General features: G+C 38.3%; 1 protein-coding gene and 1 long non-coding RNA gene across 2 annotated transcripts in view; one reads left to right on the top strand and one right to left on the bottom strand.

Moving 5' to 3' along the window:
- LOC135212971 (uncharacterized) overlaps positions 1–1,130 on the bottom strand; it is a 39,480-nt gene extending 38,350 nt beyond the window's left edge. The window contains exon 1 of the long non-coding RNA XR_010314044.1: positions 418–1,130. This is a non-coding gene — a long non-coding RNA (uncharacterized LOC135212971). The remainder of the gene's footprint in view (positions 1–417) is intronic.
- Positions 1,131–13,787: 12,657 nt separating this feature from the next.
- LOC135212970 (PRKCA-binding protein-like) overlaps positions 13,788–18,466 on the top strand; it is a gene marked incomplete at its 3' end in the record, with an annotated part of 346,603 nt that continues 341,924 nt past the window's right edge. Inside the window, 1 exon segment of the mRNA XM_064246725.1 lies at positions 13,788–14,090.

Raw genomic sequence — 18,466 nt, 5'->3', positions numbered from 1 at the left:
TGGGGGGTTAATTACAGTTGTTGAATAAATATTACTTAAAATTCTTGTTCAATAGGTAAAACTGCATAGGAAAACCGCAACTGCCATTGTCTAGGCCGCAGCGGATAAGTACCCTAGATCTACCCCAAAGAGGACAAGGCCTACCTACACCTATTGAATGGGACCTAGTGTGAGTGAAAACCATGAAGGTAAGCCAGTTTTCATATCTGAATCGGCCATATGACCTTGAGCTCTGACACTACACATCATTCATTCTCAACTGTTAGAAGGACAAGTGACTACCCTACTAGGCTCTTCGAATCGACGAGGAGGCCTAGCTAGCTAGGCCGCCAGGCCTTCGGGGGATGTGGCTACCACAATGTCATCAGGTGGCTACCAATAGCCAGTTTCTTAGCCTACCTATTTGTGTCAACCCACCTTTCACTTACAAGGAAGAAAAGATGTCATTATGTTGGAGCCTATAAGGTGTCATGGAGAATGCCTCTCGGCAAGAGTTGACCTGACGTCGACATTTCCCTCGCCGCAGGCTGCGACCTGCGCCAAGCGTCGAACTTTTTTCTTCTGTCATCAACAATAGGTAGGTAGGGCTGTGACCTTTTGAGTCTTGACAACCAGGTCGTCAAAAACACCTTCGATGAACTATCGTTATATCGATCAAGTTCTTTCCACTCAGTTCAAGGTTTACTCAGGGTTGAACAATACAGTCATCAGTGTTCTACAGGGTAATGCAATTCACTTTTAAAAGGACACAAGAGGGATCGGAAACATAAGCTCATCGTAACTAATCATACAGCATCTTGCAGGTAACTGGTTTTATACTGGTGGGGGAGGACCTGGCGCCGACGGTCTCCTGTCTCCCCAGACGCCTTTGACAGCAAAGGGCCGGCGGCGGCGGCCTGCCAGACGTGCGACGTTCAGCTCCCCCGTCTGTGGAGACGTTAGTTGCCAACGTTTGCGAATGATTCTGGAAACGTTCAGCAGGTCATACTCAGGCAATCCTCTTTGCTCTGGGAGCAGTAATTTCGTGGATACTTTCTAATGCGATATTAAGCCATCTTCGCAAAGTCCGCTCTCGGAGCACACCTTTTTCTCTCCCATTTTGTTTAAAGTATTGTTGGAGAGCAATAAATATCAGTTGACAAAACTGGGGCAAACACCTCATTAAGATATTAAATGAAATCACTCTCTCCGACCACTATGCCAAAAGAGCAGCGGTGATAATTGCTGTTGGATATAAAATTAAAAGAATATGAAGATAAACCAATCCTGGTGAAAATTGCAGATGAAAGTTTTAAAAAAAATTACAAATGTCAGCTAGAAGTATACAAATACTCATCAGTTTGTAAGAGGAAAACCAAAACTAAAATGAATTTTAGTAAAAAGAAAATAGCAAAGGTAAAATACTTTTTAAGGATCGAGAAATACCGCAACCCCTGATAGATTTTCAGAAAATAACCTGTGACAAAATAGGGATGAAAGGGCAGGCGGAAAAGTATATGGAAAACATTCTATGGCGAACCACTGTCATATTTTTTTTTTTTTTTATTTGGAATAGTGTTTAACTTTATTGGTGACGGGTGTATGTAGCATAACTTGGTTATCATGCCAGTAATATTATAAGTTTCTGTGGCCAGTTTGCGCTGATATATCCGAAAATTTTGCAATTTAATGTTTTGACAGTAAATATATTTTCGGTATGTAGCCTACATTCGGGAAAAAATTAGAAACAGTTTTCATTAGCTTTCGTTCATCTAATTTCCCATTTGCTTTTTATTGAAAAGACATATCGCCAAATTTACTCTAGAATATGAAAATACAATGCAAAGTATATCACGAGTTAAACTGTAAAACAAAACCGTTCAGATGTTTAAAAACGCGATTATGTGTCTGAAGTAATTGGAATTACTCTGATGAATACGTTCATAGAGAACTGGAAGATAACGTGTGAATTTCTGATTGTAGTACTACGGATACTGACGACAATATTTATTTACTAGTTTTCTTTCATGAACGGAAATATTATTGCATCATCGTAAATGGTGATTGTAATTATTTTAATTTCTACAAAATTATATTTGCATTCCAAAGCGTTCAAAGGGCGTTTTCTTTGATGTGTGAAGGCGCCCGAGAAGCGAGAACTTGAGTGGAGTCTACCTTACGTAACGGCTATCACACGTGATTACTTTGAAGTTTACATGGATCGAGTGCTAGTTGTTGTTTACAAAGGTACTGTAATTAAAAAGAAATCTTTATAAAGGGTTAAAGTAGCCTGTCAGCTCAAAGATTTTCTGGCTATGCTTCCATTACAAGCAGTTCATAGTTAGCCTACACGGCTGCTGCTGCTAAATTCAACTGGAGAGATAGCAATTAATAAATTTAATGTTAATAAAGCCAATTGGGAAGATTTTAGTGAATGCACGAAGAATGTTCCATTATGGGATAATAATTTGGACATAGAAACTATTCTGGTTATGTTTTTAGTTCTGGTAACTGATGCTGCAGAGTCAACTATACCATTTGTAGCACAAGTAAAGATTGATGTCCAGTTCCTTGGTGGAATGAGGAGTGTAAAAAAGCAAAGAAGGCCCGTAGTAAAGCCCAAAGAAAATTTAAGTCGAGAAACGATTCGGGTTACATAGATTATAAAAGGTCATGTGCTGTAGCAAAACGAATATTTAATGAAGCACAAAGAAAATCATAGCGCCTCAGCGGCGTGGTTGGTATGGTATTAGCATCCCACCTCGGTGGTCGCGGGTTCGATTCTCGGCCATTCCATTGAGGAGTGAGAGATGTGTATTTCTGGTGATAGAAGTTCACTCTCGACGTGGTTCGGAAGTCACGTAGAGCCGTTGGTCCCGTTGCTGAATAACCACTGGTTCCATGCAACTTAAAAACACCATACAAACAAACAAAGAAAATCATGGTGTAACTACCTAAAATCGGTGTGCAAAGATACACCCCTAAGTAAGATCTGGAAAAAAGTGCATAAAATTCTAGGATAGCGCATTCGATCCCATGTCCTAGTTTTGAAAATTAATAGCAAACTGATATATGATGATACTAAAGAGGTAGCAACTTGCCTAGAAGAACGTTTAAGTAATATTTCCAAAGGTTCGTCAATAAAATCTTTTCGCACCATTAAAGAAAAAATTCCAATTAATTTTCAGACTGATCAATATTATTCATACAATGATTGCTTTACCATGGATGAATTTTTATCAGCATTGTCAAAATGCTCCAATACAGCCCCTGGTGAAGATATGATCACATTTGAAATGTTGAAACACCTTCACCCAAACAGTTTACAATATTTATTAAAGCTATATAACAAAATATGGATTGAAATATATTTCCCACAAGATTGGCGGAAAGCACTGGACCTTCCATTCTTGAAGCCAGGCAAAGATCCTTATGACACAGACAGCTACAGACCAATAGTATTAACAAGCTGTTTATGTAAATTGTTTGAGAAAATGATTAACAACAGATTAATCTGGTATCTTGGAAAAACAGGATACTTTTCCGTTTCACAATATGGATATAGGAAACTAAGAGCTACCCTAGATCCTTTAACTTTACTTGACACCGATATTGGGAAAGCATTTGCTTCAAACAGCTATGCCACAGCCATCTTCTTTGATATGGAGAAGGTCTATGACAAGACATGGAATCATCAGCTTTTAAAAGAAATGCATTATTCTGGACTTAAATGATTTTTACCCTTAAACATAGTACAATTTTTAAAGGAAAGAACTTTTAGAGTTAAGATAAATGGTGTTTTATCTAAGGAGTACCCACAATATGAAGGAGTTCCACAAGGTAGTGTTTTGAGCACCACCCTTTTTATCATGGCTGTTAATGACATTACAAAACAACTACCAACTGGTGTGCAGAGTTCATTATATGTAGATGATTTTGCCATTTGGATTATCCACTCTGATATCTATAGAGGACAAATCATACTACAAAAATCTCTTGATCTTATCGTATCGTGGACTACTGCACATGGATTCACTATATCGGCAAGTAAAACTGTAGCCATTACTTTTACAAATAAGAAAAATGTACCGGAAATGAAATTGCTACTGTATGATAAACCAATTAATTTTGTTACGCATACCAAATTTCTTGGGTTGCATTTTGACCAACGGATGACTTGGAAATTTCACATTAATTACCTACGTGAAAGCTGTAGTAAAGTACTTCATCTATTGAAGAAATTGGCACATACCAAGTGGGGCTCAGATAGAAGTATACATTACTCTATTTACACAAGACTTTGATACTGAGTAAAATTGATTATGGGTCGCATCTATACGCCTCTGCATCTGCCAGTACATTGGAAAAATTAGATCCTCTTCATAATGCAGGTTTGAGATATGCTACGGGTGCATTTAAATCTACACCTGTTATTTCTCTGTATAGTGAAACAGGTCTGTGTTCACTTGATCAAAGAAGGGTCGAATATAGTTTAAACTTCTATTCGTGGACATTAAGATACCCATCAAAACTGAGTAGAATTATAAATAATACCATCATTCCAAAAAGAATTGGACCACGATCATTTTATCCATTTGTTATACGACTGAAAATATACATAGAGAAATATAATATTCCACCATTAAAATTCCTGAACCATTTACCAAATTCAACACCTTTTTGGAAATGGAATAAGCCTCATGTATGCCATGAGTTATTCGATTTAGAAAAAGATGAAATTCCAAGTTACGCTGTCAAACAAATATTTTTGGAACACCAAGAAATTCATGCAAATACTATCTCCATTTATACAGATGGCTCAAAAACCGATGCTGCTGTGGGGTTCGCAGTTATTACAGACGAAAAATACTATCGTGGAAGAATGCCAATTTATAGCTCCATATATTCCGCTGAATTGGCAGGAATTTCATTGGCTCTGTATAAAATCCCTAGAACTCGCAGCAAACATTACACTATATATTCAAGCAATAGATTCTTTTAATCATCATCACCCTGCTATTAGAACAATACAAGAAAATATTCATTTTTTAAGCCTTCGAAATATCAAGATATCCATGTGCTGGACACCAGGTCATGTTGGAATTGAAGGCAATGAAACTGCAGATAAAAAGGCAAAGGAAGCAGCATTAAATGATAGAAATTAAATTTACAAAACATATTATGAGGACTCCAAAAATTATTTTAAATTTATATCAGATAAAATCTGGGAAGACCAATGGTTATCACTTGAAAATAACAAACTTAGAGTGGTACAGACCACTATCATTCCCTTTAAAGATTCTTTACAGAAGCAGAGAAACCATGAGGTCGCTTTGTGCAGGCTGCGTAATGGGCACACAAGGTTAACCCATGGCTTTCTTATGTAAAATTAGCCACCTCCAGAATGTGATACCTGTCAAACCAGAGTAACTGTGAAACACATTTTAATTGAATGCTCTAAGTATTCACATATTAGACTTAAATACTTTGGATCATCTCCTAGAATGTAGGACATTCTAGGAGATGACGACTCAAATGTTTGCAAGGTTTTTAAATTCTTAACAGATACAGATCTATTAAAACATATGTAGATAATTTTATTAGATACAAATTATAAAAATATATATTAATAATTTTATTCATACAAATTTGTTTTAAATGTGTACAGTAGTTTTATCTATTTATTTATTTTCTTAAACTAAATTGCTAAATATATATTTATTAAATATGGTAATTTTAACAGATTTTATCTGCATTAAGCAGCCGATTGGCCTTAGTCGGAAATGGCTGCTTAAACAAATAATAATTAAAAATTTTGCTTTCCTAAAGTTACCTTCTTCAAAACCTCATCTGCTGGAAACATATCGAAGGAAAGGTAGGAAATTTTCACACATACTGATTGGCAAATTATTTTCAGCAATGAAGCAACATATCTTAATTTCCATTTTTGCTGCTGCATCCATTGATGGTCTAATATAACCACTGATGCTGGGCTGAGACTTTGCTAAACTTGCGCTTCTTTTCGCAGTATCACTATGGCTCTTGGTTTCACTATGATGAAATAATGAAGTTTTAGCACACGAAAGTTTTACACTGCATACTTCACAAAATGGCACGTGTTTTCCCTCCACTGTCTTGTAAACAATAGCACATGTACTCACTTGCTAGCTTTCCATGACTTTAAAATCGGTGATAATTATCAGATTTTCAAAACTAAAATTTCTTTGCAAAGATGAAAAAAGCCCTTTCATATTCACTTAAAGAAATTAAATGTTCATTTATATATTATACCAGTGATTCCCAACCTTTATACCTTCACGGAACCCCTGAAATAATTTTTCATATCCTAGGGAACCTTTATTGGCAGGCACTATATATATATATATATATATATATATATATATATATATATATATATATATATATATATATATATGTGTGTGTGTGTGTGTGTGTGTGTGTGTGTGTGTGTATGTGTATAACTGAATCACGAAAGTTAGGAACGTGATAAATCCATAAATAAAGATAAATGCCACGTTCATTTTTCCTTCGTGGCATTTATCTTTATATATAATATATATATATATATATATATATATATATATATATATATATATTATATAATGTAAAATTGAATCACGAAAGTTAGGAACGTGATAAATCCATAAATAAAGATATATACCACGAAGGAAAATAAACGACGTTCAACTGAAGATGGTAATATTTTAGATGTATCTCCTCATCGATCATTTAACATTAAACGGGGTATAGTTTATAGCAGAGACCTATATGAGTTTGAAGAAGAGGAAATGTTAAAAATGTGTCCTGCATACGTCATTAAAGTTAGAAAATTGAAAGGCACCCAGCATGCCATTGAATTGACTTTCACCTGCTCTTACTTACCGGAATATATTGATATAGACCACTCTCGGGTTTGGGTTAAGCCATTTAAATATCGACCAACCCAGTGTTATAAATGCTTTGAATATGGCCATGTATCAAACTCGTGTACAAAACCAGGAAAGTGCTTTGTGTGCTCTGGTGAACATGTAAAGGACAACTGCAAGGCTGATAAATATTGTCTCCACTGTGCTGGCAATCATTCTCCCAATTGGAGGGGCTGTCCTTAATATATTTTCCAACAAGTTGTAAACACTGCTCATAATAACTATCAGCATATGAGAAGCCAAACGCTTGGTTCGAGGTGCTAACTAAAGTCCTGGATCCTCATTTGCTTCCACTGTTATGGGAAAAAATGCATTCCATCAGCCTGCTAAACCCATCATTAAAAATAACACACCCTTTCAGGATATTTCAACTTCTGTGGTATATGTAATGAGCTTCAAACTAAAGTGGTAAAAGCTGTGATTGATGAACCTCTCCCTGACCTGCAAGCAAATGCTGTCTCAGAGTTGAGCTCAACTGTTAAGCCCAAAGAGAGTATGAAATCTAAAGGATTTCTTAACAAATCTTATGACAGTTTTCAGTCACCCCCGAAGTCAAAGAAATGTAGAACATCCTCTCCTATAGAGTTTAAAACTCCAATTTCCAACAGATTCAATGCACTTGATGACCCCTTTAAGCCATTATCAACCTCACAGCCATTGGAAAAGATGTCTCGGTCCTGCTCAATCATACGCAGAAACTGCTACTTCTGAAGTGGAGGGAAAACATGCTGACTCGCTAAATATAGTTAAAAATTTAGATAAATCTAGTCTCAAACTGAACAGACAGGATGTGCAGGAAAAATGTTCAAACTTCCCCTCATCTAATAAAAATAAGTCTCCCCGGCACCAGACTTAAGAGACTTTCAAATCCAAAAACATTCAGCTGTGTTACTTTGAAAACCCAGCTAAATAGTGACTTGGCTGGGCACAAGAATCAAAGTTAAAATTCCAATTTAATATCTTGCAATGGAATTGCAAAGGCCTTAGGACTCGTTCTGAAGAGTTAGAATTACTGTTGAACCATCATGATCCAGATGTAGTTTGCCTTCAAGAAACTAAGTTAGGCAACTCATTATACAATCCAGGATTAAATTATAAAATGTTTGTGATGAACCCCAGAGATGGTGATCGAGCTCATGGGGGGGTTGCAATTATTGTTAAAAAGTCTTTGCAACATACAAGTGTTCCTTTGAACACAAACCCACAAGCAGTCGCCATTCGAGCATGCTTTGAAAAAGAGATTACTATTTGCTCTATTTACCTCCCACCTAGGTCAGAGATTACTTTGAATGACATTCAGGAACTAGCTAATCAACTACCTCCTTTCTTACTACTGGGAGATTTTAATGCCCATAATAGTCTATGGGGAGGTGATACCTTGAATGCTGTAGGTAGAACCATCGATGATTTTATCTTAAATAATGATCTCTCTCTTTACAATGATGGTTCAATGACGTTTCATAACATCTACACCAATGTCTTTTCAGCTATAGATTCAAGCATTTGTTCACCTGCAGTCCACTTGGACTTCAACTGGTCTGTAGATGAACATTTGCACGGAAGTTATTACTTTCCCATACATTTAAAGTATGCTAGAAACATACCCTTTGAATCTCCTATAAAGTGGAAGGAAAACGAAGCAGATTGGAGGAAGTATGAAAGAAGCTTTCAATTACATCAGGAAGTAGAGTCATTTGAGTCACACTTAGATGCGTATGATTACTGGACCTCAACTATATTGGATAATGCCGAGAAATATATCCCAAAAACAAAGGGTAAACCAAGCAGGCCTGCAGTTCCCTGGTGGGACCAAACCTGTGGCAGACGGCGAAGAATAGTGAGAAAATGCTATAGACAATTCAAGGCAAAACCCTCAGGAACAACGAAAACTACATACCAACGGGCCTTAGCCAAACAAAGAAAATATATTAGAAAAGCTAAAAAGGAATCTTGACTCCACTGTATTAATGGTATCAATTATAAGCCCCAGAAAGATTAGTATGGAAAAAGATTAAAAAGCTAAGTGGGAAATTTGTTCCATTACCTGCTCCTACTTTAAAAATCAATGATGTTCTTATTTCAAATCCAGCTGATGTTGCAGAAAAATTTGGTGAGCATTTTGCTGACATATCAAGCTCCAAAAATTACACACCACAGTTCAGTAAGATTCGAAATGCCAAGGTGTCAATTAGATTTAACTCTCAAAACAATGAAGCATATAATGCTAAGTTCTCACTAAGGGAACTACGAGAGGCTCTCTCATCTTGTGAGTCAACAGCCCCTGGTGCAGATAACATAACTTACAACATGATTAAACATCTTCCAGAACATGCTAAAATATATCTAATGAAAATACTCAATAAGATCTGGGAAACTGGCATCATTCCCACATCTTGGAAGATAGCTATAGTAGTTCCAGTCATAAAGCCAAACAAAGATCCATATCAGCCCACTAGTTACAGACCAATTTCACTAACAAGCTGTGTCTGTAAATTATTTAAGAAAATGGTGAACTCTCGTCTAATGTGGCATTTAGAGAAAAACATTGTTATCTTCTGTTCAGTTCGGCTTCAGGAAAAACCATTCAGCCTTGGACCCTTTACTGAGATTATCAAATCAGATTCAGCAGGGATTTTCCAATCAATGCCAAACAGAAGGGGTATTTTTTTGATCTGGAGAAGGCCTAGGATACAACATGGCGATTTGGTATTGTTAAACGGTTCAATGAAATGGGAATCAGGGGCAATATGTTAACCGTTATCAACTCCTTTTTAAGGGACCGATGTATTAGAGTGAGAGTCGGGAATAAGTTTTCTTCTTTTTATGAGACGGAAGAAGGTGTCCCACAAGGCAGCATATTGAGTGTTACCTGCTTTGCCATTGCTATTGATAATATTGTGAATCTGTTTCCGCTCCAGTTAGGGCTTCACTGTTTGTGGATGACTTTGCCATCTACGTCACCACATACGATGCTGTATCAGCTTGTAACTACCTGCAAAAGACAATAAATGTCATCAGTAAATGGGCTGATGAACATGGTTTCCGATTTTCTTCATCTAAAACTGTGGCCGTTTGTTTCACCAGATGTACCCGCAATGAAACTATCCCTAATTTGAAACTGAAGGATTGTCTTATTCCTTACAAAAAAGAAGTAAAGTATTTGGGCATAATATTTGACAGCAAGCTAACGTGGCGTAGTCATATTGACTCTAAAAACAAAGGTTCAAAAATCCCTCAATATTTTAAAGGTGGTATCGGGATTCGACTGGGGAGCTGATAAGAAAAGTTTACTGAGGTTGTGTGATTCCTTATCTAAATCAAAACTGGACTATGGCTGTCAGGTATATTCATCTGCCTGCAAGTCCAGGTTAAAGGAATTGGACATAGTACATATTATGGGATTAAGGATATGTACAGGTGCTTTCAGGACATCTCCCGTTGAGCGTACCTACATTGACTCTCATGAACTTCCTTTAGATCTGCGAAGAGAAAGCTTGGGTTGCGGTACACCATGCGACTAAAAAGCTCTCGAGAGAACCCCACACGAAAAATTTTAGAGGAGTGTGACTGGAAAATTTGGTGAAAGATCTTCCAAACCTTTTCAAAGAAGACAGTTGGAATGTTTAAATGACATGGTAATTCAGCGCCAAAAAGTTGAAGAAGTAAAACCATCCTCTGTACCCCCATGGCTTATTCCCAAGATTTCCTTATGCTCTAAGAAAATAGACATAAAACAACAGTCTGAGGAAGAGATAAAAGCTAATTTTCTGGAACATGACATTAAACATGATGGGCAAGTGAAGATCTACACTGATTCACTGCAGAGTTGTCAGCTATAGTTAAAGCTTTAGAAATTATTCATAACTCGAATAAGAAAAATTTTGTAATATATAGTGACTCAAAAAGTGCATTAGATTCATTAAAGCAGCTGTATACAATTCATCCTCTGGTACAAAAAGCCCAGATCGAGTGGCTCTTTTGGATTTCGTGTCGCAGGAAATCGGTATGTTTCTGCTGGATCCCAGCTCATGTCGGAATTCGCGGGAATGAGGAGGCAGACAGATATGCAAGGGAAGCGGCCGTGAGTCATTTGTATCAGGTAACCAAAGTGCCACATGAAGATATGAAGAGATCCATCAAGTCGTGCATCTTGAGGAAATGGCAAGAGAGATGGTCCACCCCTCTCTTAGCCAACAATAAGGAATATACGCAGATAAAGAAAAGCATAGAAAAATGGCCCTCTACTTTTCAAAACGAGAGGACATAAATTGTTTTGGGGCGACTTCATATTAGTCACACTCGGATAACCCATAAATTTATTTTAGAAGGTGGCAGTGCACCAGTGTGTGTTAGGTGTGATGCTACCTTATCAGTGGAGCACATCCTGGTGCATTGTGTAAATTATAGAGAACAGAGGCAGAGATCCCACCTTAATGGAAAATCTCTTGCCGATGTTCTAGATGACAAAGCAGATATTTCTGCACTAGTGAGTTTTTTAAAACGTATTGGGATTTTTTTATGAAGTCTAAGTGGTGGCAAATTTTAAATTATTGATTTTATTTTATTTTATATTGATTTTATGTTTTATTGTTTTGTTCATAGCCATCATTTCAAGTACCTAATTATTATTTAAAAATTTTATTTGCTGTTTTTAATTACGGTTGAATGGATGTATGTATGTCAGTTTTTATTTATTTATTCATTTATTTATTTTTTGTGACTTCAGCTGTGGGATTCTTTGGTTGCAGTATGAGTGGTTTTGAGTGAGAGTGAATGGTTTTGGTATGGTTGATATGTGATGCGAGATCGTCTAGGTCTTGGTTGTTGTGTGTCGTTCGATGTTTTTAATTGCAGTTTTAATTGGTCATTTGTGTGAAAGATTTTAATTGAATCACGTATTCATTCATTTAATACATTTCATTCAATCATATAATACTGCGTTGAATGACCTTTGCAGGTCCCAGCGCTTGGGCTATGCCCTAAATTCCATGATCAATCAATCAATCTAAGAGAAAAAACCATCAAACAGCAGAGTGAAGATTGAATAGGAATGGTGTTTTACAAAAAGTTTATTATAAAACTAAACTCAAATAAGTTTAACATCATGGAAATTAAAATATCACAGCTTTCTCGAACACAAACGTGAAACCTAAGGGCATATGCTTGCACGCGTGTCGACAAAAACGATTACTCAAAACACAAAATTATTCTCACTACAATAAAACAAACTTGATAGTTAAACAATATTTACACAACTCATAAAGTGACAGCCCAACAGATGGCAAACTTACACACCCAAATCTGACATTTCCCCCAATCTTACAAAGTTCATGAGATTCTAGCTAACCAATGGTATCTGGGAAGAAATCCTGTGTTAAACTAATTTTGACCATATCAAAATATAGCTCCCGCACGTGATCAAAGTTTTTTTTTTTTTATCACTTATGGGAAAGTCATTTTCACAGTAGGAGTTTTATTTTGTTTTCCTCGTCATTTGTTCGAAGTCATTCATATTCAGTTCTTTAAATTTACTGAATTTGCTATTTCTTATTGTGACCACCGGGAGATCTGGAGGGTCCTTCTTATCCAAGCCATGACAGATTCTTTTGATTTTTTCTTCAAAGTTCGTTATCGGCCATGATTTGTAGTCACTATAGTTACATCGGGTAGAACTTTTTCTTTCTTGAATTCCAATATATCTGGATAAATCGTCAAGGATTTTTCTCTTTACTAAACATTTTATTGTAATATTTTCTTAGTTTTCATGATCAAGTCGTTGTACTGGTTTCTGGCTGTGTTAAAGAGGGATCAATTCTCTATCCGAACGTTTCCATAAATCTTACATTTTTCTTTTCTTTTTCTTAGCTTCACATAATCCACTGTTAAACCATTTGGCATTTTATTTAACTATTATTTACCTTGTTAGCTTATGGACATTTATTATTGTAGCTTGACGCCAATATACTTTTGCTATAGACAGTAAAACAGCTTACGAATACCTGGTCGCCGGTCTAGGTAGGTATTCCTCAAATTACATCCGCACTCTTGGCTTTATTCTCTTATTTTATTTATGCTCACAACAATAAATTAATCAACTCTGAAGTTGTTTTTGTTTTTTACGTGATAGTTTTTTTTCAGTGTAAAGCCTTTCCAGATATTTATACTAAATGTAACTACTTATGTATTGGAGATATCACGCACTCAGGTTCAACTTGTATGTCGCTCACAATCTCATTTTTTGTTTTATATACGATCTCTTACTTGTACTTAGTGGCTGATATACTGTTATTATGATAAGTATGTGTTTATGTCTGTAATTGAGGTGTTGATGATGCTGTCAAAACCAAGGCTACAGAGGGGATAATTTTTGTTGCTCTAAATGGAGCAGCACTAAGGAAAGGTATATGGAGTCCTTTACTGAGAATAATTTGATGAATGAATATAAGGGACACACACACACACGCAGAGTCTGAGGTGGGTGGAGGGGCAAGCGATAATGATCTTTTACATCCTAAGAAAGCTAAAAGTACACCGAAATTCGTAGTGTTAGGCCAGAGAAGAATCCTACAAGCACTTTGTAGAAGTTTAAGTTTTCAAAGGAGAGGAAGAATAAAGGGAAAAGATGGATATGAGCTAGCATGTCACAATGTATTTGGTACAAATAAGTCGCGGCTGCAGAATACTTTCAAGTTTTCCCCGCGGTTCGGGACCGAAAACGATTGCGTCACACTACGGCGATAATCCGGCAGTAAAACATTTTCATATATACAAAAAGTAAATAATAAAGATATACAGGCAGTCCCTGGGTTACGACAGGAGTTCCGTTCTTGAGACGCGTTGTCAGTACAGGTGTTTGTTTACAGTGCAAACGTCACAATCGGGCCCCGTTCTGTTTACAACAGAAATTGCGGTAAAAGCGCTGCGCAAAGTCTAAATCTGAGGGACGTTTGCGCACTATCCGCAGAATTTGCCCAGTCCCAGAGCCTCTGAAGGAAGACGACGAGAGCCTGGTCGCAAGAAGCATCACCGCGATAACACCTGACGTAGCTACATTTGGAGCAGACGATAATTTTTATCTCATTCAAGATTATTCTCTCACCTGTGACAACCTCTCTTTTACGTATGGAATTTGAAGGACGAATTCTACTTAGAAGAAGATAAACTGTAAGTTTATAGTGAACATTTTTTCTTCCTTTTGATTCTTGATGTGCAGATAGGAGGACTTGCATAGGTTTAATGTAGGCCAGACCTGGCTTAGGGTAGTTTGACGGAGGTCCATTAGCCTACCTACTATTGCCCAGAGACAGACATATCTTGTATGTGTTTGTGGGTTGGTCCAAATTTAATATGTTCATACACGATATACAAACCTTCTGTCCTTTACAGTAGGAATTACTTAAAAGTGTAGCCCGGACACGGTCACTGAAATTGTGGATAGGCTAGGGTAGAACATCACAGCAGGCCAAGCAGGCCACCTACAATCAATGCAAGCCACCCTCCGAAAAAGTACATTATAACGCGTCCTTGACCGCCCGAGATGGGCATCAGTCGCGACTTGTTGTTGGTGAGAAACAGAGCTAAAGACCTCTACTCTCCTTTCGAAGTAAGTATTTTCTCCAAAGTTAGAAATTAAGGCCAAATTTTAAGATTTAAACAGAGGGTACTGAAAATGGCGCCCACGGCAGTGGAAATCTCACCAAAACGCTTTAGAAATTTTTACTTACAAACTAAAAACAAAAAATGTTTCGAAGATTGACGCCATCTCGATGTTTACGGAGTCGCTTTGTGTCAACAAACTTTCCATTTCCTGTGATAAATCCGCACACCACTTGTACCCACAGACGCTGGAGCACTTTTATCACAACAATCGAAACACGATTTCTCACCAACAACAAGCCAGGCGTAAACAGCTGTTTGGGTAGAAGATGACGAGAAGCGTGCTCTTGGCTAATTTTTAAATAAGTGGTAAAACATCAATATTTTACATATTTATGATGATTAATTTGAAAATATTCGTTATTGAAAAAGTAACTCGACTCTGACTCAAATTTAAGTAATTAGTTTTTCTGGAATTTAGAACGTTCTTTCAAGTTCTGTATTATGACGTCACGACATCTTGACTTTCGTACCTATTGTAAATAATTGCTATACTCAACTGTCATTGCAGAACAGTTTACCAGTTATTCATGCAGATTGTTATCAGCTATACATGTAATTGTTATAATCGTAATGCGCATATATATCTTTATTATTTACTTTTTGGATATATGAAGATGTTTTACTGCTGGATTATCGCCGTAGTGTGACGCAATCGTTTTCGGTCCATGGGCCTCTGTTTTCGCACCATAAGAAATTATGGGGCCGAATTTGCAATGACCAGCAGGTCGTTAAAAGAGGGAAAGTTAGCATTGAGGGGCATATGTGACTGAGAAAAATACAAATTTATTCAATAGCTAGCTTGTAAAAAATACTTGGTTATAAAAACTTGATTGACAACTAAGCAGCATGTCTACTATGGGTTTCAGAGACAGTGCAAGCACGTTTTTGGGCAATACCTATTTCTGTAACGAACACTCTTAACAGAACGAGATTTTGCTATAGTGCATTACACCCAGTGCCGTAATTTATAAGGGTATCGTGAATCACTAATCGTAAAGAATAACGACACTTGTCCTTGTACCAAGAGACAAAAACTCCATTATGCAGAAAATGGATACGAACACGCGTATAAAGCTCCACCTACCATCTCCCCCCCCCCCCTCCACCGCCATCCCTTTTCTTCTTCGTTCCTCCGCCTTCCTTTCTCTCTCTCTCTCTCTCTCTCTCCTCTCTCTCTCTCTCTCTGTTGCCATTCGGTATGTGTTTGACCCTCCAAACTGGGTATAAGACTACACACAAAACGTTGAAATTGGTGAAATTAGGCTATGTATTGGAAGTATATATACATAAATATTAAAGCATTTTATCATTATTGCATTACTATGACAACTAGAATTCATGGAAACAGTTTATAACCTGTAAGCGTCACCCACGTAATAATACGTTTACCGCGATCTACTCGGTAGCGCCTTCAACGGGATATTACGTTCAAGACTTTAACTGTGCTTGTCAAGCCGTTAGCCCCGTAATAATACGTTTACTCGTATAGAAAGTGTAGGAACATCATTTGGTAACACTCTCAGCACATGGGAAACTTATTTCCAGCCTGGCAACTCTTTCCTGGTGGTCGCTTATGCTAGAAAACTGCCTGTCCCTGTTGGTTTTCTTTCAATACGCTTCGGGCGTTTATCGAGACAAATTGGATTTCGCGTCTTTCACAAGAATGTCCCAAAGAGGAGGCATATTTCTTCAGGTGAGATCAATCAAATACTAGATGAGGAGTGTGATATTGATAACCTATTTGATGATGAGAGCTCTAGTTTTCTGAATCCTCCAGTGATGATACAAAACTTTTCTTCCAATTGCGGGAGTGAAGGATGACTTTTCTTTGCCGAGTGACTGGACTCCGAGAGAGATAGAGAGAGAAGAGAGAGGAGAGAGGAGAGAGCGAGAGAGAGAGAGAGAGAGAGAGAGAGAGGAGAGAGAGGGGGATTTTCTACAGTTAATTACAGTATGAATAACAAGCATAAAAATTAATATTAACTTTGAAAAACTATCATCAGTGCTATGATCGCTGATTACAAAAAAAGCGTGACGGTACGTTAGCAGCGAGCTCATCAGGGGCGGACGCTTAACAGGATAATAATGGAACGGCGTATGTGTGAAGCCTCCACTAATGTGGCAACGATGATTTTGCCATTCTTAGCATGCAAACATTAAAGGTTACTTTGTTCATGAAACTTACCTGTCAGATATATATATAGCTGCATTTTTCCGAATCCGACAGAAATTTAAACACTTACGACACACGCAGTGGGAGTCAGGTGGTTAGTACCCATTCCCGCCGCTGGGAGGCGGGTATCAGGAATCATTCCCATTTTCTATTCATAATTTTTCTGTCGCCGGTGCTGAAAACACCTGTTTGCAGCACCTCTGTCCAGATTTTGGAAACTTACTAGCTACTTGAGTATCCCTTTTGGTTTTTCTTTGGTATCTGAATTGGATCGGTGGCTTGGCACACGTTTGACTTTGGATTGATTTGAATTTGGTATTGATTTTTCTTTGATCAAGATGTCAGGGTCTAGTTCTGCTAGCGCTAGATTTTGTTCTATGTCCGAATGTAGAGGTAGGCTACTGAAAGCTTCAGTAGACCCACATTCTGTTTTGTAAAGTTTGCAGGGGGAATGAATGTACGTTTGAAAGTCGTTGTAAGGAGTGTGAAAGATTAACAGAGTCGGAATGGAAGGCGTATGAAACCTATCTTAAGAAACTTGAGCGAGATAGGTTAAGGAGGTCTTCCTCCAGGAGTGTTTCAGGTAGGCAAGATTTAAATTATTCTCCTGCTAACCTCCTTCTGTAGATTATGCTCCTACCCCTGTAGTGTTGCCTCCGGCCCCTGAAACAGTGTCGGTAGAAGGTAATACTTTATCGCTAATTCTTGAATCGATTCGTAACTTAGAATCAAAAGTGTTAGCTCTGGAGAGCAAAAGTGAAGAGAAGTGCAGTGAAAGTGCCCCTTGTGTAGTGGAGGGTGCGTCAGATCGGCCTCATTCCGCCTCTAGACCTAGACCTCTGCTTGACTCCCAGATTACGGGGAGAGAGCATGTCGAAAGTCGAAGGAGGGTTACGAGGAACCCCCACCGATCTGGCGTGCCTTCGGCAGCTTCTGACGAACCTACCCAGACTGCCAAGGAGCCGTGCGCGTGCACGTCTTCTCAAGGAGTGCTTTTCTTCTTCTGAAGCTTCCTCCCCGCGCAAGGGGTGGAGCTCTCATACCGCATCACGTCCGCTGAAAAGGACGGCTCGCGTTCGGGACGCTTCACGTTCAAGTTGTTCTCCGGAACTTTGCTCGTCGCCTGATAGTGCGTTTGCTGCTTTTCCTCCGCAGAAGAAGCGTAAGGATTATTCGGAGGCGGAGTCTTTCCTAGATGTTTCTCTCGAGCGCCGCAGTCGCTCTAAGGTGCGTGAAGTGGCGGTTCCTGGGAGTAGCAAGAAGGCGTCCCCTCGCCACTCGCCTGCTCACAGGATCAGCCCCTCCCCAGAAAAGGAGGCTTCACCTAACAAGCAAGGTTCTCCAGTCTCTTCAGCAGCAACTTCGAGATGTTTTTTCTTCGAGAGAGACTGTTCCACGTCGCCGTAAGAAGGATGACAATCTTCCTGTGAAGAGGTCGAGGCGTTCTCCCTCTCCCTCTCCTCGCTCGTCTCTCTCTCCGTTTGTTTGTCTCCCTCTAGAGTCGTTCTGCTCCCCAGCAACTTTCTAGAGGAGGCGAGAAATTCGTTTCTCGCTCTCGTGAAGCGGTTGTTTCCGCTGCTACGAAACTTGTTGATAAGAAGCGCGTTTCTTTAGATGCCGAGCGCGCTTCTGTGAAAGTCAAACGCGCTTTAGTGGACGCCGAGCATGACTCGCTGCAAGTTTCGCGAGCGCCAGTGGACGCTCAGCG

The sequence above is a fragment of the Macrobrachium nipponense genome, chromosome 42 (genome assembly GCF_015104395.2).
Source record: "Macrobrachium nipponense isolate FS-2020 chromosome 42, ASM1510439v2, whole genome shotgun sequence".
NCBI classification, from domain to species: Eukaryota; Metazoa; Arthropoda; class Malacostraca; order Decapoda; family Palaemonidae; genus Macrobrachium; species Macrobrachium nipponense.
Note: the sequence above shows the minus strand (reverse complement) of the source record. Positions and strands in the feature narration are given on the sequence as shown.